The sequence below is a fragment of the Mesoplodon bidens genome, assembly GCF_964165515.1.
Source record: "Mesoplodon bidens genome assembly, chromosome: 8".
In the NCBI taxonomy this organism is placed as follows: domain Eukaryota; kingdom Metazoa; phylum Chordata; class Mammalia; order Artiodactyla; family Ziphiidae; genus Mesoplodon; species Mesoplodon bidens.
This window is the reverse complement of record NC_138165.1, coordinates 81,488,405-81,513,616: the sequence shown is the minus strand read 5'-3', so window position 1 is coordinate 81,513,616 and position 25,212 is coordinate 81,488,405.

Genomic DNA, 25,212 nt, shown 5'->3' with positions numbered 1-25,212 from the left:
TAAATTAGGTCTTCATAGCCATTTAAAATCATCCAAATGATTGAATGAATTTTATTCTTTTAATTATTTAGTGTTAGATGGAAAAAGCCTGAACAGAAATGTGGCAGAATACATACCTATTCCAGCTTTGAAAAATTTCTCTGGAAATAGCCTTGGAAACATTTATGGCCTGAAAGAGAATAATAGCAAAACACATAGAAAATGAAATAAGAACTATTCTGCATATCCTTCCCAGACTGAGGGAAAGAGGCCTTGGAATATAGTTAATGTAGCTTAAAAATTTATAAGAAACCAGAATAGTTTCTAAGTGTCTTGTATCTTTCATTGCTCTAGTAGCCTTGTTGCTATAAACGAAAACTAAAAATTATTGTTATGTATTCCTCTGGATGGCCCATGTCTGCATTTTGCATTATTTCATCAAACAAGTGATATTCTTTATCATTGTTAGGTGGCTTCTATTCTCAAGAAAAAATAGTGCCAGCTGACAGCCTGTAAAGTATTTTATTTTTCTGCTAACAAATTTTTTTTTTTTTTTTTTTTTTTTGCAGTACACGGGCCTCTCACTGTTGTGGCCTCTCCCGTTGCGGAGCACAGGCTCCAGACACGCAGACTCAGCGGCCATGGCTCACGGGCCCAGCCGCTCCGCGGCATGTGGGATCTTCCCGGACAGGGGCACGAACCCGCGTCCCCTGCATTGGCAGGCGGACTCTCAACCACTGCGCCACCAGGGAAGCCCTAACAAATGTATTTTTAACAATGCTAACCTACCTGTCCCTCCCGTGCAACACTGGAGAACAGAAGTGAACCCATGCCATTTGATGATAAACAAGATGTGTAGAACCCAACATACAGCAATATATTAGCCAGGAATTTCCATTATAAATGACAGAAACCCAAATTGTCTTAAGAAAAGAAAAAGAATTGTGGCTTGTATAAGAATTAAAAGCCATAATGAAACTAAAGTAAGGTCAACAGAACTTTAGGTACAGCTGGATCCAAGAATCTATCTTTATTTGTATCCCCTTCCTGATGTTTTCTGTGTTGGCTTCATTCTGAAGCAGGTTATTCCAAGGAACATTGGTCTTACATTCTCCCAGCCTTACAAATGTGACAGCTTATAAAGGGTATACAGCACTAGCAGAAGCCCTACATCTGATGCACTAGGCTGATACGGGGCACGTGCATGTTTTTGAAATAGTCTCTTCGGCAAAGGAGATGCAGAGCTCTGATTGGCTTGGTCATGTCCCTATCCCTGGAGCCCAGGGGCAAGGTCAGTCCCACCCCAATGACATGAAGTGAAGGTTGGAGGAAAGTGGCCCCTAAAGGCAAATCAAGGTACTGTTACTAGAAAAGAGGAAAAGGAATGTTGGTCAGACAAAAACAGCTGAAAGTCTCCACAGGCACAAATGGGAAAATGCTTCCTTCATCTTGATGCTGGGGGTAAAATAAATGTCCAAGGCACAGTGTGGAAACTCACTGTGGTAGGATGAATAATAAAACTTTTAGGGTGGTGGTTAAGAATCTGCCTGCCAATGAAAGGGACACGGGTTCGAGCCCTGGTCCTGGAAGTTCCCACGTGCCGTGGAGCAACTAAGCCCGTGAGCCACAACTACTGAAGCCCGCGTGCCTAGAGCCCATGCTCCGCAACAAGAGAAGCCACCGCAGTGGGAAGACCGTGCACCGCAACAAAGAGTAGCCCCCGCTCGCCGCAACTAGAGAAAGCCCGCGTGCAGCAATGAAGACCCAACGCAGCCAAAAATAAATAAAATAAATAAATTTATTTAAAAAAACTTTGAGACTAAATAATTGACAGTGATTAAGAGAAGCTTTTTCTTAGTCATTTCATCATTCAAAATAGAGAAGGAGAAAAATGGGGGCCTGGAATTAGCACTCATTGTTTGACTGTTCCAAGGCCTTGAATAGTTATCTCATGTGCAACAAGAAATGAAACACCTGGCGTGAGAAGGACCTTTTCCACCTTGCTCTGTACTTTGGGAGACTGACCCTACAGACCACATCAACTTCCTCAACCTCTGCCTTCCATTTGCTTCCAGCTGGGGGAGATTGTAGGGTGGGAGGAAAGTGAAGCTGAGTACTTATTCCCTGGACTGCTTCCCTTCAAAACCATAGCTTGTGTCTGGGAGCCCTCTCACAGCTACCGCTACCCCTGGCTCTGCTGGGTTCTGGTAAGCACTCTTTCCCCTTGACCTTCAGATCTAGAGGTGGTAACAGCTTCCTGCTGTTGCTTGCCCTGGGATGTTTCTCCATCTCTTAAGGTTCTCTTTAACCCTGCTTACATCTTTGCAAATAGTCTCTTTATTAAACTTTCCTCAATTACTCTTGCTTGAGTTTATTGCCTATTTCCTTTGTGTGTATGCTGGGGGAGTTGGGGCGGGGGTGATGCCCCCACTGATCCGAGAAACAATTTTATACATAGGTGAATTTAGTAGGTGTCTAGCTACCTATTGTTATTTCAAGGATGAGACAAGGAAAAATCTCACCACCACCCCCATACCACCTATTGATGTACTCATTGATAGGTGAATTTCCTTTAAGTGGACACAAAGCCTTTCACTACATTATTCTGGAGAAGACATAATGTGCAAATTGCCCTGAGTTAAAATTGCTTCACTATATCAGATTCTTTCTCGAGAGATAGCATAGCATTGATGATGGAGGGAGACAGAAAGGTGAGGCAGAGAGTCTGATTAGGTTAAAGAAGATGCTGACAACACAGTGGAGAAAGGATCCAGGAAAACAAAAAAGACTGTGTATACCAAAGATTGACTTTTTCAACTTGTAATTTTGAAGGTTAGCTCTAAAGTGAAGGATCTCTTCTCTAACAGCCTGAAATAAATGAGATTATCCAGAGTTAGGGGTTGGATTGTGTCTCCCTTATAAATCATGTGTTGAATTACTACCCCCAACACCCCAGAACATGACTGTATTTGGAGATGGGACCTTTAGAGAGGTAATTAAGGTAAACTGAGGTCAGATGGGTGGGTCTTAATCCAGTATGACCAGTGTTCTTATAAGGAGAGGAGATTAGGACAGCGACATGCACAGAGGAAATAGCCTGTGAAGACATAGGGGAAGAAAACAGCCACCTGTCAGCCAAGGAGAGAAACTTGGAACAGACCCTTACCTCATGGCCCTCAGATGGAACCAATCCTCCCAATACCTTGATCTTGGATTTCTAGCCTCCAGAATTATGAGAAATTTCTGTTGTTTAAGCCATCCAATCTATGGCTCTTTGTTAAGGCAGCCGTAGCAAACTAATACACGCACCCCCAAGGCTCCTAAAGTAAAGACTTCCAGGGGAAAAAAAAAATCTCCTCCACTACACCAAGAAAACCAAATCAACCCATTGTTTTAGTATCATGAAGCTGCAACTTACATATATAAACCCTAAGGTGACTTAGCCATTGTGTTACCTATCTGTCCATCAATATATGCTACCAGAGCCATCATTTTGGGCAACAGAATTGTCAGTGCATTTATTTGCCAGATATTTTGGGGAATTAGCCTATGGCTGCACTACTGCCCAACCTATCAAATATTGGGATAAATCTCCATTTCTAAGTGAGGACTTCGCATTTTAGTACTTCATGTGTTATCTCTTCTCACACAGTGATATTAGACAAAAATATACTGGCTAAAGAGGTGTCGAAATTCAAATGATATGAAGAGTAAGAAATAAAATAAGGTTAGGGCTTCCCTGGTGGCGCAGTGGTTGAGAGTCCGCCTGCCGACGCAGGGGACACAGGTTTGTGCCCCGGTCCGGGAAAATCCCACATGCCGTGGAGTGGCTGGGCCCGTGAGCCATGGCCGCTGGGCCTGCCCGTCCGGAGCCTGTGCTCCGCAACGGGAGAGGCCACAGCAGTGAGAGGCCCACATACCGCAAAAAAAAAATAAAATAAAAAAAATAAGGTTAGATAAAATCCCTGGATTGCAGAGGTCAGCACCTACCCAATCCCTAGGTGTTGCTACTCCAACAAAGGGTATTTATAAAGCCTTTTCTGAGACTGCTGGGTCTCCTTGAGGCCATACCCTCACCTAACCCAACTCCATTACTTTGCAGGATTTGCTTGCTAAGGATTAGTAGTCTATTTAGTTTGTTGCTGGCCACTACCATATATGAACAAGGAAAAGTCTAAACAGCAATGGAGAGCAAAGCAAAGAAAGAGCCCCAGGCAATCGCATTTATTTTTTCTCTCTATAGGACTAAATGCTTCCAGGATGCCCCCTACTTCTATTGCAATTATTAAGAAGTAATAAAATTCTCTTCTGAAATTTGTGCTTGGGAACCCACTGCCTTAGAAATGAATGTAAAAGCATCAGGTAGGTTTGAAACTGATTAAAAAACAAACTCAAAGAAAATCAAAACCAAATTGCTAAAGTTTTAGAGATCTCAACCTCAAAAATTGAATGTCATATGTGACAGAAACCCCAATAATGGAGTCATTTGTTCTATATCGTCTCATCTTAGTTTTGAGTTCCAGAGCTGTTCATTTTAATTTAATTTAGTGAGGTTCACTGTTCTTCACAATAGTTTATACAAGTGAGTTTTTTCTTCCAAATATATAAAATTAGAAGTTCTGCTGCATTCTCAAACGTGATGTTTATTACACGCCAGTGCCCAGGAATTTTTCCAGTGGAATACAACTTGATTTCAGAACAGAAAAACTGGATTTCCTTCACAGACTCTTGTTGGCTCCAAACTCTGTTGGAGCAACACAGCTTCATCCAGAAGGCCCAGGGCTTGGTGCAGGGATTAAGAGCTGGGCTTCTGGAGCCAGGCCTTCTGGGTTTGAACCCAAGCTCCCCACCTTAGTAGCTGCAGGCTCACTGGGCAAGTGCCTGAACTTCTGAGTTCAGTTTTCTCATCTGTAAAATGAAAATAATAATGACAATACCCACCTCCTTCGTTTGTTGTGGTAATTAAATTAACACAATAAAAGTATTTCCATCTAATATGTTTTATGTGCTCAATAAGTATTAGCTGCAGCTGGTGTTAAGCACAGAGAAACAGCTTGTGACTCTCACCTCTTTTCCACACTGTTCAGGTCGGCCTCCTATTTCAGTCAAACAGCCAATGGAAGGACCGAGGGTGCCTGTGTGAATTGCACAGTGACCCCGTGGTTAGCTGGTAGATGCCTCAAGCTGTCTTTTAGGGCTCCTGAACCAGGCCTGTGGTGATGGTGGTGAGGTTTTGTGGCACAAGTTTTCTTGGTGGGTTTTGTTCTGAAGATGCAGAGGTTGTTTAATCACCACTAAAAAGAACCACTTCAGACTTTCTCTTGCTTGATCTATAAGATTTAGCCAAAATTTAAAGCTATTCCTTATTATATGCACGCCAAGCTGAATATAGAAAGAAGACAACTAAAGTGAAATGTAAAATGTGAGAAAGGAGGAGAGGTGTGAAGAAAGCTAAATGCAGAATTTGAATTTATTTTCAGGTCTGAGGTGGAAAGTTTTCTCATATTATCTCACAGTGGGAAAAAGTCCCTTGAAGCTTTCCTTCCTATCAGACTCCATCCATAACAATGATGGAAGAGAAGGAAATAGTCATTACTTTCCCCCAAATAACTTCCAAGTTTACTGTCTTGTTGGATATATCTAGTTTCACTTGGGCAGTATTTTCCCTAAATACCCCCAGAATTTAATGCAATAATACCAGTTCTTTAAGGACCTCAATTATCCAAGCCAGATCCATTTTGATGTCCAAACTGTGCCTACAATAGATAAAACAGTGTGCTCCATAACCTCGAAAACCCACCTGTCTGGCCCAAGGAAGTCTAGGGTGAGAGCATCATGGGCAATGCTGTCATTGGGGCATAGTACCCTCCAGGTGCCCAGAATTGGAACCCAGCAATTGTTCAAGTAACCTTAAAGGGATTCAAGATATCCAGGAAAATTTCTGTGTGTACGTTGGTCTTCTTTTGAAGATAACAGAGGAAGCCGAAAGCAGCACCCTGATTGGTCAGATGGCAGTACATGCCCCATCAGAGGTGGGCGGAGATTGGTGGGTGAGGACAGCCAGAACTTTGGCGGGAAATGAGAGGAAAATGTGAGAGGGAGTGGCGAAAGGACTCGATGGATGAGAAGTAAAGGGAAAGGGAAAGGGAGAGACAACAGCTAGAGGAAGAGATGACTGCGAGAAGGAAAGCAGTCTTGCTAGGGAAAGATTTAACAAGGGAACTGATTTATTGAGAACATCCCACTCTACCTCGGGAGGCTTAACTGGTTTCTTAAAGGCTTCTGTAAGAGGGCACCTCTGAAACTAAGCATTGATCTACAAGCTCTCCAAATTTTAAACCTTCTTGTAGTCACCAGATGATTTTTGGTTTCGTTTTTGCTTTGGGGTTTTATTTGTGTTTTCATTATTTCCCAGTGCCACCTGGGCTATGATTACCTTAATATTTGTATTTTTACTAAATTTGTCCTTTTATTTATATCTTTATTTTAAAATGAAAGGAATTTCATATCAGTAATTAAATGGAAAGCCAGTATTATTTGCCATAAATAAAAGGTGATGACCAAAATAAATAAAATAGAAACAATGCAGTAAATTCTAGCCAGAGAGTGAGAGTGTGTTTGAGATTAGCAAATGTTAGGCAAGTGGTAAAGATATAAGAGGACTGCATGAGACTTGTTCTTAAATGTAATCAAAAAGAATGAAAAAGAACTGAAATGAGAAAAAATATTCTCACTTTGTTAGTCAATGTGATTTTTTGTCATGTCCAAGTTTTATCTGAACTCATTTTTTTTCTTATACCCCCTAAAGCTAGTGGTATCCACTAGCTCTGAAAAGCATTGTGGCTGTGAGCATTTTATTTTCTAGAAGGGACCTTGCTCTTTATAAATTAATACATTTTCTCCTTAGAATAGTCATCAGTGTCACCAGACTTTAGTTGACCTGAACCCCCTTCTAGGAGTTAATCACCTCTGGGAGTTCTAAGAGTTTATAGGAGGAAGTCCAGGATCAGAGCTGAGAGAAGCACCACCCCAGAGAACCACTGCCAAGTAGTCACTGGGCCACTGGATGACATACCATCACTGCATCCACCCCTGCACTGTCCCATATGGCAGCCTCCAGACACATGTGGCTACTGAGTACTTGAAAATTGCTAGTCCAACTTTGAGATGCACCTCAGTGTAAAAATACACACCAAATTTTTTAGGACAGTAACCAAAAAGAGGTAAAATCGCATTAAAATAATTTTACAATGAATACATGTTGAAATGATAATACTTTGGATATATTGAGTTAAATCAAAATGTTGCTAATACTAAATTCACTTGTTTCTTTTTAACTTTTAAATTATTTTATTTTGAACTAGTTTTAGACTTACAGAAAAGTTGCACAGCTGTACAGAGTTCCCGTATATTCTTCACCTAGCTTCCTCTCAAGTCAATGTCTTCTATAACCACAGTACAATTATCAAAAGCAGTAAATTAGTATTGATACAGTACCATGAACTAAACTGCGAACTGTACTCAAATTTCACTTTTTTCCACTGATATCCTCTTTTGTTGTTGTCCTTAGATCCAATCCAAGATACAACATCAAGTTTAGTTCCCTTAGTCTCTGGCATCAGTTCATTAAATTCCACAGCTCAAGACTTACCAACTGTAAACACTCTGTTTTAACTTTTTTTCTACATGACATAGAGTAGGAGAATTGACCTTTATTTAAGCTTCCATACACTGTGCTAAGATTTTAACACACAATATCTCATTAAATGCTCTATTTGTATAATGTTCTATTATACAGATAAGAAAATTGAGGCTCGAGAAAATAACAACTGGCAGAGGCTGGGAGTCACATATTTGACTATCTTCCCATTATATTCACATATGCTCCAGTTAGCTCAACTGCATAAGTGTTTTATTTTATCAACTTTTTAATGTTTTAATAATTTTGAAAAATTGGTTCTCTACCGTAGGGATTCTATCCATCATCAGGTTTTATGATGACTGGTAATGACCCTGATGTTTAAAATGGAGCTAGCTCTCTGTGGTTGAATACAGAATCCATTGTGTTCATCAATACCCACTCCAGTGGCTGAATGACAGACTCTTCCTTAATAAAGGAGTAGAACTGGGCACCACTTCCTGGGGCTGTGCTCCTTAAGTGGAGACAGGCAGAGTGCGGTCCAAATGGAATATTCCAAGGACTCCCGAGACCAAAGCAGAGAAATGTAGTTGTTTCTATTTGTTCAATTTGGCTGCCTTTAAAAAAAGGTAATTAGGTGATTTTTTAAAGTCCTGTGTAATTAAACATACTTGGATAAGTTGTGGGTGGCTGATATTATTAGGTATTAAAAAGAAAATATTTCCAAGGGTGTCCTACTTTGACATCCCAAGAAGTCTGAGAGACTTCTACAATTCCCAAATATAGCCGCTAGGGGGTGCTGCTGAATCATACTTAACTAGCAAAACCCACAGCTGTATAAATGCTTTTGTTCCTTTGCTGCAACCAAAAAAAAAAAAAAAAAAAAAAAAAAATCAGGAACAATTTCCACAGGCGTGCGTGCAACTCAGTGTAAGATTTTGTTTGTTTGTTTGCTTTTGTTTTGTTTTGTTTTAACAGTTTGCAATACAGGCCTATAGAGCAACTGCAATGAATTCCTGTATTGCCAACAGATGCAAGTAAATCCCAGCCAGGTGGACAGATTGTCTGATGTGGTGATACCTGTGCTTGAATTGTTCTCTTAAAAGAATTTTGTATTTGCATTGAAGGAGATGACTGCCTGAAAACCTGTGCATGTTTTGTCGTGCTTTTCTTTGGGGGGGTGAGGGGGTGTGGCGGGGTAGTGGGAGTGCTTCCATACACAGAGATTTGAGAAGGAAACTGAGGCGTCCTTGGAGGATTGCGATATCCCAGTGAAGGCAAGAAAACCAACTGAAATTGCTATGCATCCTGTCAGGCTCACCTTGGTCCATTACTACCTCCTCTAACTGTAAACGCACTTCATAGTGCTTGCCTGACCAGCGGTAGATCTGCACCCCACAAAACAAGATGAGTAACTTGAAACAAAATTCGTATTCCCACATGCAGGGAGAAAACAAAAGGAGGGGCAAAGGCTGACCCCAGCGCCCGCTGGGATATGCCATGAACCGTGAAGGGACCGTCAGGACTCAGGCATGCCCCAACTCACTGAGAACATACACTCTGGAAGTTCACTAACAGGCCCACGTTTGGAATTGAGAAAAGTATGAAGGACAGTTAGAGTCCTTAGGCTGCCAATCAAAGCACATGCCATCCGTAGGCTAGACCATATCAGGAGCAGAGGGAAGCAGCCTGCACTGAGCACTTACTGTACACACCACCAACCATACCTTTCCCTATTTTATTCTCAAAGCAACTTTGAGGTGGGCATTCAGATCCCATTTTATAAATGATTGGGGTTAGACAGTTCATAATGACTCCCCCAAAGTCCCACAGCCAACAAAGTCAGAGATAAGCCAAATGACTTCAAAGACTGTGCCCTTTCACTTAACTCCCCTCTACCCATCCTGTGCTTTCCATGTACCAGGCACTCTTCCAAGTGCGTCCCACATCGTGTCCTTTACACCCACAACGGGTGTCACAGATAGGTACTGTTGCTGTTATTTCCATTTTAAAGGTGAGGCAACTGAAGCACAGAAAGGCTAAGAAAAGGTAAAGTAGCTACAAGGTGACAGGGCCTGGATTCCAAACCAGGCCATGGGGCTGCAGAATAGTTGCTGTGGAACAAACAGCTACCCAGGGCCCCTCAGCAAATGCTCAGGCACTGGCTGAGTTACAAATCCTCTGGCTAAAGGCCATGACTGCCAAAAGGGAAAGAAAGGGCGTTCTCTCCCTGTACCAGGCCTGAAATTAAGTAACACTTGTTTAGAGCTTATTATTTGCCAGGTCCATGTTTAGTGCTTTATATTTATGATATCATTTGGTTCTCACAGTAGTCCTGGGAGGAAGGAATAATTATCCTCATGTTTAGATGGGAATACTTGTGCCAGAAAAGTTACTTAACCTACCCAAGGACATGCAATTAATAACTAGCAGAGGCAAGACTAAAAATGTAACATTTGTTTAACTTGGAGGGATTTCCATGAAGTATTATTGAATTAAAAAAAAAGCCAAAGCCAAAAATTACCTAAAATATACATATGTAAAGAATTACATTAACATGGAAAAAACATAGGAGGAAACATCTGAGGTTGTTAATCTAGGTTATAAGAGAACATGTGTAGTGTTAATGTTATTTTTACTTATGAATGAGATTTCTAATTTATTAAAAGGCTTTGAGACACAGGTTTGTAAATAATGAAAGAAAATGTCCAAATGTTCACTTTGCAGAATTGTAAATGTTTGTTTGTTTGTTTGTTTGTTTTTGCTGTATGTGGGCCTCTCACTGTTGTGGCCTCTCCCGTTGCGGAGCACAGGCTCCGGACGCACAGGCTCAGCGGCCAGGCTCACGGGCCCAGCCGCTCCGCAGTATGTGGGAACTTCCCAGATGGGGGCACGAACCCGTGTCCCCTGCATCGGCAGGCGGACTCTCAACCACTGCGCCACCAGGGAAGCCCAGAATTGTAAATGTTTAATTAAAATTTTTGTTGTGAAGTAGGTTATATATATACAAGAGAGTGTATAAAGATAAACAATCATAATAAGCTGAACACCCATGTACCAACCACATAGGTCACAAAAAATAGAATATTACCAATACATACCTTGAAACCTCCTTGTATGACTCTCCGCAATCAAATCTATACACGTAACCCTCCTCAAGGTAATAATAATCTTTTAAATCATTCATATTTTCTCCTTTTAATTTCACCACCTATATATGTAACCCCAAACAATAAATGACTTCCCTTTTCCTTTGTTCAAATTGTATATAAAATGGATCAAACTGTATGTAAAAAAAAAAAAAAGAGAGAGAGAATATGCGGTCAGGATGTAAAAAGTACATACATCACACATTTTTCCCATATGTGAAAATTATGCATGTGTGTGAGGATATGTACATATAGTTATGCAATTTATACAAAAGTTAAAATAAATAAAAATAAAATAATTTAAATATATTAATAGGTATTTAATAAAAGTCAATAGCTATTTTTAATTAAAGCTCTTAGAACACTTTATTGTTATGGATGTGTCTTTCTAATTCTGGGATATTAACAGAAATCAAAAGCATTATATTTAAGTTTAAAATTCTGGGTGTATTCAAGTTAAAGTCAGGAACAAGACTAGGAATCCAACTATTATTCTCTATTATCCAACATTGTTCTACAAGTTCTAGTTCATGCAATAAGTCAAGAAAAGGAATTAAGAAGGTGAAAGCATTAGAAAGGAAGACACAAAATTGCATGTGCAAATGATTCTGTTATAAAAGAAAAAAAACATATACATCAACACAACGATGCCTTCACACAACATAGGACCAATCTTAGATACCACTTTTCAACTGACAAAAATTAACATTGGTGTCATTTTAACTCCTTTACTACCTATCACCTACTAGTTTCTACCCCTCCAAGTCTTAGTGCTATTATGTTTCTCTAAGCCCTAAAATTACCTTCTTCTTCCTTTCCTCCTTAGTAGAAGAAAATGACCCCCCACATACAAACTAATTCACACTAAAGTGGGAATGACCACTAAAATTCCATTTTATTGCCTTTGCGTCTTTGTCAAAGACCAGTTAACTATATTTATGTGGGTCTATTTCTGAACTCTCTATTCTGTTCCATCGATCTATTTGTCTGCTATTTCACCAACACCACAATGTTTTGGTTACAGTAGCTTTATAATGTCTTGAAGTCAGGTCATCTCAGTCCACCAACTCTGTTCTTCTTCAATACTGAGTTGGCTATTATAGATCTTTTGCCTCTCCACATAAACTTTAAAATCAGTTTGTCCACATCTATAAAATAACTTTCTCAGATGTTGATTGGAATTGTGTTGAATCTATGTATCATATTAGGAAGAACTGGTATCTTTTTTTTAATTGAAGTATAGTTGTTGTACAATATTATGTAAGTTACAGGTGTACAGCATAGTGATTCACAATTTTTAAAGGTTATGCTCCATTCATAGTTATTATAAAATATTGGCTATATTCAAGAACTCATGTCTTGACAATATTGAGTCTTTTTATCCATGAATATGGATTATCTCTGTTTATTTAGTTCTTCTTTGGTATTTTCATCATATAGTTTTGTAGTTTTCCTCATATACATCTTGTACGTATTTTGTTAGACCTATATGGACATATTTCATTTCTGAGTGTGCTAATTTAAATAATGTGTCCCCCTGCACTATGAATTTTTCCAATGTCTCTCATTTTTTTTCTCCCCTTAGGTGGGACAGGATGGGGGGGGGAGGGTATAGGATTGGGTATTTCCTTCCCCTACATGGAAGGCTAGAGCAGACTGAAGTTGGGTATTTCTCTTCCCTCAGGTAGGTTATGCTCCGATAAATCTTGAGCGGATTAAGCTCTGGTAAAATAGTTTCTTCTGAGAACAGGAGAACAGAATGCTCTCACATATTTCAAAATGGTTCCTTTACCTCTCCTTCTAGAAGCACAAGATTTTTCTCCAAGATTCACTGTGAGACCTGGTAGAACTCCTAGAGTTAAAACTCACAAAAGTGTGCAGGCTTCCCAATGACTGGGTCTCTCTGAAGTTTTTAACTCTCACAGTTGTCTACACTGAATGTCCAGGAATTTGTCAATTACAGCTCAGGTTTTCCTACCCTGGCACTGGCTTCTGCAGAGGTTTCTGCTTGGAGGTTTCTACTCTGGTTAGTTGTGATTCCCTGTATCTGCCTGCCTGTCATTCTAATTTTAGGAATAGCAGTTGGCCCTGTGATCTTACCTCTCTGACAAATTCAAGAGATCTGTTGATTTTTCAGTTTCCTCAGCTTTTCCCTTGTATTCAGGATGGTATGGTGACTTCTAAGCTGCTTACATGCTGGACCAGTAACTGGAAGTCTGTTTCTTTGTATTTTAAAGGAAAATGCTTGTTAAACTAAATGAGGCACTAATTAATAGATTTCCAGTCAATGAAATAAAATAAATATTAAAACATACAGATAAATGTCAGTTTGGACACCACTGTATTTGTCACGGTTCTCCAGAAAAACCAGACCAACAGCGTGTGAGAGTGTATGTGTGTGCGTGTGTATTATATGGAATTGGCTGACACAATTCTGAGAGCTGACAAGCCCTAGGATCTTCAACTGGCAAGATGGAGACCCAGGAGAGCTCATGGGATAGCTTCATTCCAAGTTCAAAGACCTGAGACCCAGGGAAGCTAGTGGTATAATTCTGTTTTGAAGGCCAACAGGTTCTACACCAAGGAAGAGCTGATGTTTCAGTTCAAGTCTAAAGACTGGAAAAATTGATATCCTAGTTCAAAAGCACTCAGGAAAGTGAAAGGAATTCCCTCTTACTCATGGGAAGCTTAGCCCTTCTGTTCTATTCAGCTCTTCAACTGATTGAATGAGGCCCACTCACATTAGGGAGGGCAATCTGCTTTCCTCAGTTTACCAATTTAAATGTTAATCTCATCCAAAAACACCCTCACAGACACACCCAGAATAACATTTGTCCCAATGTCTTAGCACCTGTGGCCCAGTCAAGCTGACACATAAATTAATCATCAGAACCATATGGGAATAGGCAGGACTGTCCTTGCTAAGAATCTAGCTTCAGAATTGATTCCTACTTGTTCCTGTTTTTATAATACCTGCCCTTCCTGTGCCTCTGAAACCACATATTATTTAATAGCTCCAGGTGGTTTTTAAAGTGGGTTCTAGGGCAGCAACAAAAACAGCAGGGGGCTCTCAGCTCTAGAAATGGGAGAGGGATTGACAACACTGGCTGCTGTGAAAGCAAATAATTTATTTGCAGAACACGGGTGAAATCAGATCCAAGAAGAAAGGACTATGTGAAACATTAACATGGTAAGGGTATACACATATTCATGCACATACACACACTTATGTATATGTGTCTTTATACATAATACAAAAAATTACAAGTGTTAAGGGCCAAACATGTAGCAAAAGAAATTTAAAAATTAAAATCAGATTCTAACTGTCCAGAAAGAGGGAAAAAAATATATTCCTCACAAAAGGAATGAGAACATCAGATGGCATCAGACTTCTATGCCAATGAAGATATGCCATCAAAGTTCGGAAAGAAAATTATTTTCAACTTACATATCCTTAATCAAATGTGAGGGCAAAATAAAAACTTTTTCAGACTTGCAAGGAATAGAGTTTTTGCATTCCAAACACCGTTTCTTAAGAAGGTACTTGAGGATATTATTTAGAGGATAAAGGTATGGCCTCAATTTCTTCAGAGACAAAATGAGGGCCAAAACCAGGCCTTTCATTTTTGAATCTGCTCACCACAGAGCCCAGTGCTCAGACATAGTGCCAGGGTCCCTGGAGGTGAGGGTTGATGGAGGGATTGGGACAGATCCCAGCTCCCCCCACCCCACCTCTGTGAGAGAAGCTTCATTTGGAACCATTGCTTCTTGGACTGAGTTTCTATGGAAGGGTTCATTCGAAGAAAAAGTTGTGCAGCTTTGGATCATTCAGAAGCTTCTAGATTGGACAATCTCAAAAGTCCCCCAGACTCCAACACTCCACAAGTCTGTGAACACAGGTGAGTCTGATCAATCAACATTCGTTGAACCTGCACGGTGCCAGAGCTCCATTTTGTAAACTAAATAGTAGCATACTTCATCAAAACTAAAAAGGCTTTCAGAGATTTCTCTCACTCTGCTTGATTCTTTCTCTTCAGAGTTTGTTTTTTCAGAACAGAAATCTGAGGAAGACAGTCTGGTGTTGTGGAAAAAACAATAGGCTAGAAATCAGGAAATCTGGCTCTGATCCTAATTGCATTACCTCAAGCAAGATGGTTAACCTCTATGTGCCTTTACTCCTATCATTGCATAAATAGAGAGTTGGAGAACATTTTTTAGCTCAAAAAGAACAAAGTGCCATTCAGAGCAGGAGAACCATTGCTGTGATGCAAGGTCCAATGTTATAAAACTACACGACGTTTTAGATAGTGATATTTATTTCACTATTCTGAAGACAAGGGAAAAGAACACTCCAGGATCACCAAAACTTTTGTTGGCTTGCCTGCAGAAGGTTGACCAGGTTTTATCATTATGAACAAGATAATCATAAAATAATTGAAATCAACAGAACATTATTGGGATTGGCATATATACATTAATATGTATAAAATAGATAACTAATAAGAACCTATTGTATAAAAAAATAAATAAAATAAAATTCAAAAAAAAAAAGAAAGACAAGACATTGGACAAACAAACAAAACCCCAGAACATTAAAAATGAAGTCATTCAAACGATGGGTATTGTTCTTTTTTGTCTCTTTTCTGGTCAAAGTACATTTTTGAAAGCCCATGGGTCAGTGTCTATTTATAGACCTTACTTAAAGAACTTGGAAAGTTCACGAGCACACACAGTGCGGTAAGACTCATACAGGAATTTGGGAGAGGTCATCAAAATGTTTTGTAATCAGATAGCTTGAGTGAGTCTCTAGAGGTTACGAGGCTCAGCCTCAGTCTCTGAAATGGGCAGATGTGAATTGAGCTGGACAAAAACTCCAAGCTGAATCTCAGTAGGCTGTGCCAAGGCTAATAACTGCACCATTTCATGAATTCCTTCTTGTTGCTCAAGCAAATGTTGAGCAAATTTAACCCAGTCTTTTCCCATTCTAAAATATTTAAGGTTCATGCCCTTCACGTCACAACTTCCCTATTTCTGAGGAAGGATGCTATTAAGACTCCATGGTAAGGAATCTCAAATCCTTCAAGTATTTTCTAGTTCTTCCCCACTCCAGCATTTTTCTAGTTTGTAACAGACAAAAGAGTTGAGGAGACAAGCTTGTTAGATCAATTAAAAAAGAGGGAGAGAAAAAGCAAGGTGGGCCTAGAAAAGAGTAGAGAAACAGTTAAGGTAAAGCCAGAGAGAACCCTAGAAACCTAGTAAACATAGCTAATGTAACTGAAACCTGCTTCGCCCAGATTCTCAAAGTTCACAAAGTAAATTTTCAAAAATAAATAAAAAGTGGGGAACCTCATTAGCTTTTCACTTTGCCAAGTAATAGCACTGAGTAAATAAAATTGTAAAAACAACAAAGATCCTAGTATAAACTACCATGACAAATTCATAGAAAGAAAGGGACACATCTGACACCAAAAAATTAGGAAGACTATATTCTTAAGATAAGGACAATTCTTTAAATGGAATTAAAGCTATGCTATATCAATCATACTTTGTTTTCATCTTACTACAGTCAAGTGAAATTTTATCAAAGAAAAGTACTCCTCCTCCTAGTGCTGGCATTTGAAAACCACCAGACTTCTCCACTGTGAGCATGAAATTAAACAGGAGAGCCCAAGATGCAGCCAGCAGAGGGTGCTTTCACAGTGCTGCATAGGAAACACCTGGCACGTGTAACTGTACAGAGCCTTCTTAATTTGAACCCCCATCAGAAAGTGACTGTATATTCCAAAAGAAGCGAACCACTAACCTTCACCATACTTTAGATACAACTGTTGATCTTGTATCCTGCAACCTTGCTGACTTTGTGTATTAGTGCTAATAGTTTTTTGGTGGGCTCTTTAGGTTTTTCTATGTATATGATCATTTCATATGCAAATGAAAGAGTTTTATTTCATCCTTTCCAATCTAGGGGCTTATATTTCTTTTTCTTGCTTAATTTCCCTAGCTAGAACCTCCAGTACAATGTTGATTAGAAGTGGCAAAAAGAGACATCCCTGTCTTGCTCCTGTTTTCAGAGAAAAAGCTTTCAGTTTTTCACTATTAAGTATGATGTTAGCTAGGGTTTTTAGAGATGACCTTTATCAGGTTGAGAGAGTTTCCTTCTATTTCTAGTTTTTTTAGTGTTTTCATCATGAAAGAGTACTAGATTTTGTCAAATGCTTTTTCTGCATCTATTGAGATGATCTTTTATTCCATTAATATGGTGCATTATACATTGATTTTTGTATGTTGAACCAAATTTGCATTCCTGGGACAAATTCAATTTAGTCCCAGTGTATAATCCTTCATATATGCTGATGGATTTAGTTTGTTACTATTTTGTTGAGGATGTCTGCATCTATACTTATAAGGGATATTGGTCTGTAGTTTTCTTTTCTTGTGATGTCCTTGCCTGATTTTGGTATTAGGGTAATACTATCCTCATAAGATGAGTTAGGAGGAAATCTTCTTTGGGGAGATACTGATGCAAGAGGCAATGGACAGAAGCAACAAAAAGAGCTCAAGAGGTGATAGAAAAATAAAGAGAAGTTGTGCCTTATTAAACAAATAACTGACAACAGGCATTCTGTAGACTATACTATAAACAAATGTGCTTTCAGAAAATAAGAATCTTACACAATTGGTAGATACAAGATACAAGCTAGACCCAAGGAAATAATCATTGTAGCACTGAAAATGACCAGCATGACCTGATAGCTAATTCTTAATGGAGCAAAACTTAAGTTTAATATTAAATTATTCATTGAATATAATTATGCTTAACTGTACAGGAAAAAAAATTATAAAGTTTTCAATCCATAGTCACAGTTGAGTTGTTTTCAATCAGCCTTTGTGGCAGAGTTTGCTAATTGTCCCCCAGCATCTTGTCCCTTTTTCTTTTTTCATAATAGAAAAATTTAGCTGGACATATAACTCCGCCCCCAAAGCCTACATCTCTCAGCCACCTTTGTACCTAGATGTGGTCATGTCACCAGGTTTTGGCCAGTAGGAAATGAGAGAAGGTGATGTGCAATTTATAAGTCATACCCTTAAAAATATAGGAGTATCTTCTTCCCTATTCCTTATTCCTGTCTGTTGGAATGTAGAAGTCAAGGTGGAAGTTAAAGCAGCTTTCACAGATCACAATATGGAAGCCATGTGTTGAGCACGGCAGAGCAAGAAGGACCCTAAATCCCCAACACCACTGATCTTCTTGAATCCTTTCACTCAGACCATTAAGTAAGAGAGAAATAAATTTCCATCTTGTTTGACCCACTGCTATTTTGGCCTTTGTCACAGCAGCCAAATTAGTATCCTAAGGAATACAATCTTTGTCTAAAATTCCAGGTTTAAAAACAAAAACAAAAACCTCAAGATATTGTTAAAGACATTTTTATCTAACAGGCTGCGGCTTTCAATTTTAGTCACAATTTTGGTATCGCAAAACAAATGAACAAAAAGACCAGATAAGTAATATCCTTTACAGAACATTGTCTTAACAGGGTTTTTTTCCCCAGCCATTTGTTTCTCTCTTTTCACTCTCTCTTGAACACAATTCCGTCAACTCCTTTCCCCTACTTCTACAGCAAAATCACTTTTATGGGGTCGACAATGACCGCCGCATAATGAAATTCTATCGTTAATTCTCAGCATCAGAATATCAGTGTATATTCCCCTCTTTGAAAAACTTCACTCACTTTACAGAACACCTCCCTGTCTTGGACTTCCTCCATCCTCACCAGCTGTTCTGTGTCTGTCTCTTTTACCACATATTATTAGAGTGCTCCTCAGTCCTCGGAAATCTCTTTTCCACCTACATTCACTTTCTTGGTGATCTTATCCAGTGTCATAGCTTTAAATACCATCTAGATACTGCAACTCCTAAACTTTCTCTCCAGCCTACTAGAGTATAAGCCCTATGAGGGCAGGAATCCTTGTCTGCTTCTTTCCTAGTGCGTCTTCAGAGCCCAGAACTGGACCGGCTACATCTCAGTGCAGCAAACACAGAGTTGTTGAGTGAATAAATAAGTAACTAGAAGCTGCTTTGCTTTATCAATAATCTCTTTAAAGCACTTAATATTTACTTTCCCCTTGAAAGTCTTAGTAGAGGGCAAGGAAAACCATACCCTCAGTCAGCATGCTGAGCATATGCAGAATAAATTTCAACTATGAACTTCTGGTGGCACAGCCAGGCTCTTTGACCCTCACTGTTCTTGGCCAGTATGTAGAGGCTGTAATAACAATGTCCTCAGTAGGTATTAAGAATTTATAGCACTGCAGAACATGAGCTGATATGACAAAATCAATAATAGGCTTAAAGAAAATGAGCGCTCATTAGTATTCAGCTCTTCATGTCTGTGAATGCTAATCCCCAATACAAACTCTTCTAGGGTCGTAAACAATGCTCGAAGACCAGCACTTTCAAAGGGTGATTACAGGATCTTCTTGGCTTTGGGGTATATTTAACAACCAATTACACTCAGTGGGTGACTTAGGGACCCAGAAAAGAGCTCATGTGTCTAATTAGACATATTATCAGTTATATGCAGGCTCACTTAGTCCTAATACAACCTGTGTTTACCCAAAACTGAACCAGGAACTACAATTAGCTTTTCCCTTTAAAAACCATTCTAACAGTGTGTACACGTTTAATTTCCTGGATGTTTGTCGAATGTTCTCTGAGTGAGCAGCGCAAGGTGGGTGTCTCTGTGTATGTCTTTCTATGTCAGTGTGTGAGTGTGTGTCTGAGACAGCGTGTCTGTGTCTGTGGTCTAAAAATACTCTGTGCAGATCTCCGGAAGAAAGAGAAGAGCTGACTATTACCTGAAAATCTGTTGCTAAGCAGAGAAACAGAACATTCAAGAGAGAAAATACTTTCCATCGGGGAACCTAAATTCTCTTCAGAGCTTGTATTTGACAGCTCATTGCTAATGCTTCCATTTGGCAGTGGAGACCTGTCTCCCACATCCAAGAGGAATGGAGAGGCTAAGAAGAGGTAGTGCTGTGCACCCAACTGGCTGCCTACACAACCAACCTCCATTTCCCCCTCTTCCTTCTAACAGAACTCAGTTTTTGTTCAGATGTCCAACTCTGCCCTTCAGGCAACTCAGGGGAATGTTGACCTCATTCTCAGCTCTAGAACTAGATCTTGACTCATCTAAGCTAAGGACCAACAAACTTTTATTATACGAGCCAGATAATAAATATTTTAGGGCTTCAGCTACCTAAGTGTCTGTCACATAGTCTTTGGTTTTTGGTTTTGTTTTTTATAACCCTTTACAAATGTAAAAACCTTTTTTTAGGTCATGCATCATTCAAACACAGGCCACAGGCTGGATTTGACTCATAGGCTATAGTTTGCCAATTCCTTGTCAAGCCCGTCATAATAGCTTCATTCCCCTTATCAGTTGCTTCTTTAGAAGAGGGCACGTGATCTAATTCTAACCAATGAGATATAAGGGAAAATCTGTTGAAGGCTCTGGAGAGAAGTCTTCTCATCTCTCTGGCCCCCAAGAAACTACTTCAGCCATCTTGCCAGATGAACTAACACAAAGAGGAAGCAGAGTAAGGGGGCCACAGGGAAGTGAAACCAGACCCTTAATTGCATCCCACCAGAAGCCCATCCCACCTCTGAACTTATTGCTATGTGGGGTAATAACTTTCATCACCGTTGAAGCTAATGTGAATCAGTATTTTCAGTTACCTATAACCCAAAGCCCAAATTCTAATTGATCCAGATGGTAATGAGTCCAGGGCAGATGAGAGGAGGAAAAAGAGAATAGCTGGAAAGATAAGATCACAGAACATGTTTCCTCAGATGCCTGAATACCCTGTCCTTCCCTTGATCCTCTTCAACTCCCTCTCAGATTTCAAATATAAAGGTGTCTGAATGAGTATTAATTATTTTAGTTTTAAAAACCATAAGATTTTAGAGGGAAAAGAGACACTAGGGATAATCTACTACAATTCCTTCATTCAGTGGATGAGAAAATGGAGCTCAAAGAGAAGTAATTTGTCCCTAATTGCACAGCTACTTGGTGGCAGAGATGGAATTAGACACTGGGTCTCAAGTCAAAGTCTAGACACTGAAACAAGTGATCCAAAGTCTACACACTAGGATACATGGTCCCCCAACAGTGCTTTACATGAAAACCTAGAAATCAAGATTTCCCTTTGAACATCAAGAGATTTTGTTATATCCAGGCATAAAATCATTACATCTGTGTATTAGTCAGTGTTCTTCAGAGAAATATAACCAATAAGATGAGAGAGAAAGATTATAAGGAGTTGACTTATGCCAGTCTGGAGGCTGACAAGTCCCAGGATCTGCCATCAGCAAGCTGGAGACCCAGAAGAACCAATGTGTATTTCTAGCCCAAATGTGGGCAGGCTGGAAACCCAGGAAGAACCAATGTTTCATTTTGAGTCTGAAGGCAGGAAAGAAACCACTGTCACAGTTCAAAGGCAATCAGGCAGGAGGAGTTACTTCTTCTTCACAGGAGGGTCGGCCATTTTGTTCTATTCAGGTCTTCAACTGGTTGGATGAGGCCCACCCACATTAGAGAGGGCAATCTGCTTTACTCAACCTACCAATTTAAATGTCAGTTACATCCAGAAACACCCTCACACACACCCAGAGTAAAGTTTGACCAAGTATCTGGGTACTCCATGGCCCAGTCAAATTGACCCAAAATTAACCATCACCATCTGTCATCACTGGGTTTCTGGGTCTGGGTAAAAGGGAGGCAGAGTGGCACATACAGCCCCCAACACATCTATCTTTGACAAGTGTCCCTGGCTTAGAAGCTATGAAGGATTGTAGTGCCAGGAAAAGAAGAGATACCAAGGCCTCCTTTCTGAGCCTGTTCTTTTGGATTTGGGGAAGAAGATGGATAAACCCCATTTACAGTCGAATTTGAAATGTCAATCCTGACATTTAAAAGTGAAATGGAAAAAAGAATAAAAAGGTATGATATAGCTTAGAGAAATTTACACAAATCATAGAGGGAATTTTGGAAAGGCAGAGAGTGTTATGAGAATAGCACTATGTCTCTGTGGCTTTTCTAGAAAGCAAGGGTCCCCCAGTTTTGATGAGAATGAGGCACTTATCATTCCTCCAGAGTCTTGTGCTCACCAGTGCAGTGGAGCAGGGAGGGGAAAAAGCCGTAATAGAAAATAGGGTGGAGGAAGGGGCTCTTCCTTACTGATTGAAATTTTGGCCAGTTACAGAGCTCTCTGCTCGCAACTATAAGGATCTTAGGGCCCCATTATGAAAAGATTAAAGGCCTATGGTTGGGGTTAGTTATCACTGACACCTAACACCCTGTAAATGTTCAAAAATCAAGATAACAGGAAGAAAAAATAAGAAGGCACTCTATGGAAGCCACATAGAGTAATAAGCTTACAAAAAAATTAGAAGAAATGTCAGCACTTTCTAATGGGAAGTGAAAGACAGATGAAGAACTTACTATTTGAAGAAATCAAGAGAGGCCCCATGAAAATGAAGGTTCTATTCATGGTCTTCAATAAAATTTCCTCTGAACCTTTTGAGTGATGAACAGGAATTATTTTTAGGTAAAGTACATTTTGCAATTTCATTGCCTAGGCTGCAAATTTAGTGCATTTTCAGGCCATCAAACAGATTACATGGCATAAAGAATCCAGTCGGAGGCAGGAAAGAGGCTTGGCCATTGTTTGAGGATGTGATTCTATGGCTCATGCCAGCACTGATGTTAGGGAGAACACCCAATAAGACCGCAAGTGTTACACACCTGAGCAGCAATATCCTGTTTTTAAAAAATTAAAGAGAGGTCGGTTAATTACCATACTTTGGAGATCAAATCTGGTTACACCCTTCTAGGCTGACAATCTTCCTACTAAAAAATACACCTGGAAACTTCTTCAAAAAGGTGCATGTGACCCCCATCCTATCTGAGAATTCAACTCTTCACCTTCTGCCACATCAGAAAAAAGGGGGAGAAAGGGTATCTGATTTTCCAGGCCCCCAGAAATGGCCCCTTGTTTGCCTGACCCCCTTCAGAACTGTGGCAAAGGGTCAAAGATTGGAAGCAACATATCTGGAACTGGGCTATAAATGAAATGAAAGAAACAGAAGTAAAAATGTCCAGTATCTGCTTACTGTCCAGGCCATTACCAAGGAACAGAGTTATTAGCTCAGCAGTGTTCATTTTTCAAGATTCTCTCCTCCAGAGCAATCTCGCCACCACCATAACTGGCACACAGCTCCTGGGACCCACAGGAGCTAACCACAGGCCCTAAGTAAGGGCAAGAGAATGGTAGGGGTTGGGGGAAGTGCATAAATCTTAGTTGATGGTTTCCAAGCCAGATTATTCCATTAAAATTGATATACTATATATTTTAACCTCAGGGAATAAGGGTTTAGGGTTTTCTGGGGGGAGTTTGTTTGTTTGTTTTTTAACAAGAATTAAATGCTGTGGTGTTTGGAGACGTGATTGTATAAATTGTATATGAGAAAATAAATCTCTTGTGTTTCGACTGCTTAAAAGACTCAAAACTACTGGCAAGGCCAAAGACATTAGTACATGGAAACCTCACAAAAGGAAAGTGGGGCTCAAAGAAATGAATAAAACTGTCGAGCAGTAAGTTTGAGGCCTGGCTGGGTGGTAAGGCTGCCCTTCTGATTCCAGAGGATTTGGTCCTTCCACTTACCATTGCTTCAGAATTGAGACAGGGGACAGGAGAGGCAGAAAAAATATATAGAAAACTTGGGCTTCCCTGGTGGCGCAGTGGTTGAGAGTCCGCCTGCCGATGTAGGGGACACGGGTTCGTGCCCCGTTCCGGGAAGATCCCACATTCCGCGGAGCGGCTGGGCCCGTGAGCCATGGCCGCTGAGCCTGCGCGTCCGGAGCCTGTGCTCCGCAACGGGAGAGACCACAACAGTGAGAGGCCCGCGTAACGCCAAAAAAAAAAACAGAAAACTTAAAAAGACGTTTGTTTCTTTTCATTTGTTTCTCTTTTTCCCTATAACTTTTTAAGTCTCCTGGACACTAGGAAAGTGCCAGACATGTTGTAAATAATAACAGACAATATGCATGTTGTAAGCAATCTTGTGCTAATGATAGCCTACATTTTTTAACAACCCCTAAAATAGCTGCTGATCTATCAAGTTTTCTTCCCCCCCCCCCCAGAGCTATAAAGCTATAGCTCTCTTTTGCTTTACTAATAAATGTGCTCCATTAAAGAGGACTTGAAAAACAGTGTTGGTCCCAAATCCCAGGGGTTTTCATTGTAGCCAGTGAGAGACAGTCTGATGAGGAAAGACATGTAGAAGAGACTGAGTCCGTAACCCTTCACAGGAAGGGAGTTATGTGCAGTCTCTGCTTTGGACAGTCTAAGTCCAGCGTGTTCGTTTCCTGAGTCCACACCAGTTCTGAAAGGGACAAGAGGAGGTATCTGATTCTTGACCAGCAAAGTTCAGATGATGGGCGAGGGCATGGCGTTTTCTGCCAGAAAGACAAACATGTCCACTAACAAAGGTGGCCAAGAAGACCTTGGGTCATCAGGTATTTAGAGGGATATAGGAAAAGGCCGTTCAGGAGAAGGAAATTGAGGCAGTAAATCCCTGTGTCCGCATGAGGCAGGGACGCTTTTCCCACAGCCAGTGTCCTCGTGTATCATGGTTCGGAACGTAAAGCATTCCGAGAATGTAACCACTGTGATCTGGTTCCTCCTCTTGGCAGACTACTCTCATCTTAGGGAACTTGCTTATACTAGAAAGATGGAGGCTTTCTGCTCACATTCCTCAGAAATGGTGTGAGAAGGGTGGATCACATCCTCAGCTAAGCCAGAGCCCTGATCAGAAAAGGGGTGGTCCCTGGACCGGAGGGACCAGAAAGCAGTATGAGAGTCCCCAGCCTCAGTGACCCAGAGCAAAGACACAGGGTCTCAGAAAGTTCCCCTGGCTCCAAAGTGACTAACTGTGCGCATCCCAGTTCTTGCTGAGCAGTCTCCAAATTCCTGAGTCTTCCTGATTCATAGCCATCAGGCTTTCCCTGACCAATACTTTTTTTTTTTTTTTTTTTTGGCCTGAGTTCCCTCTGAGTTCGAGTGCCCATTCCTTAGTTCTCAGCATCCCTCTTTTGACAAGTCCCATTTCTAAAGCCTAATAAACCTGAATGGTGGCGCCCCACTGGACCCTATCACATCACAATGGATCACCGAAAGAATTCTTTATGTTCAGTGTTTCTGGTGCTGTGAAATGAGATTGTTATCTTCTTCCTCAGTCATCGAAGCTCACATTTGAAAATGAATTCCTTTAAGAGGGATTCTGGAAGCAGGAGGAAGAAACACAGAAGTATTTCCCTGCCCTAGTTTTATTCCACAATTGGCCATGGCAAGAAATATTCAGTTGCACATAGCAGCTTGTTC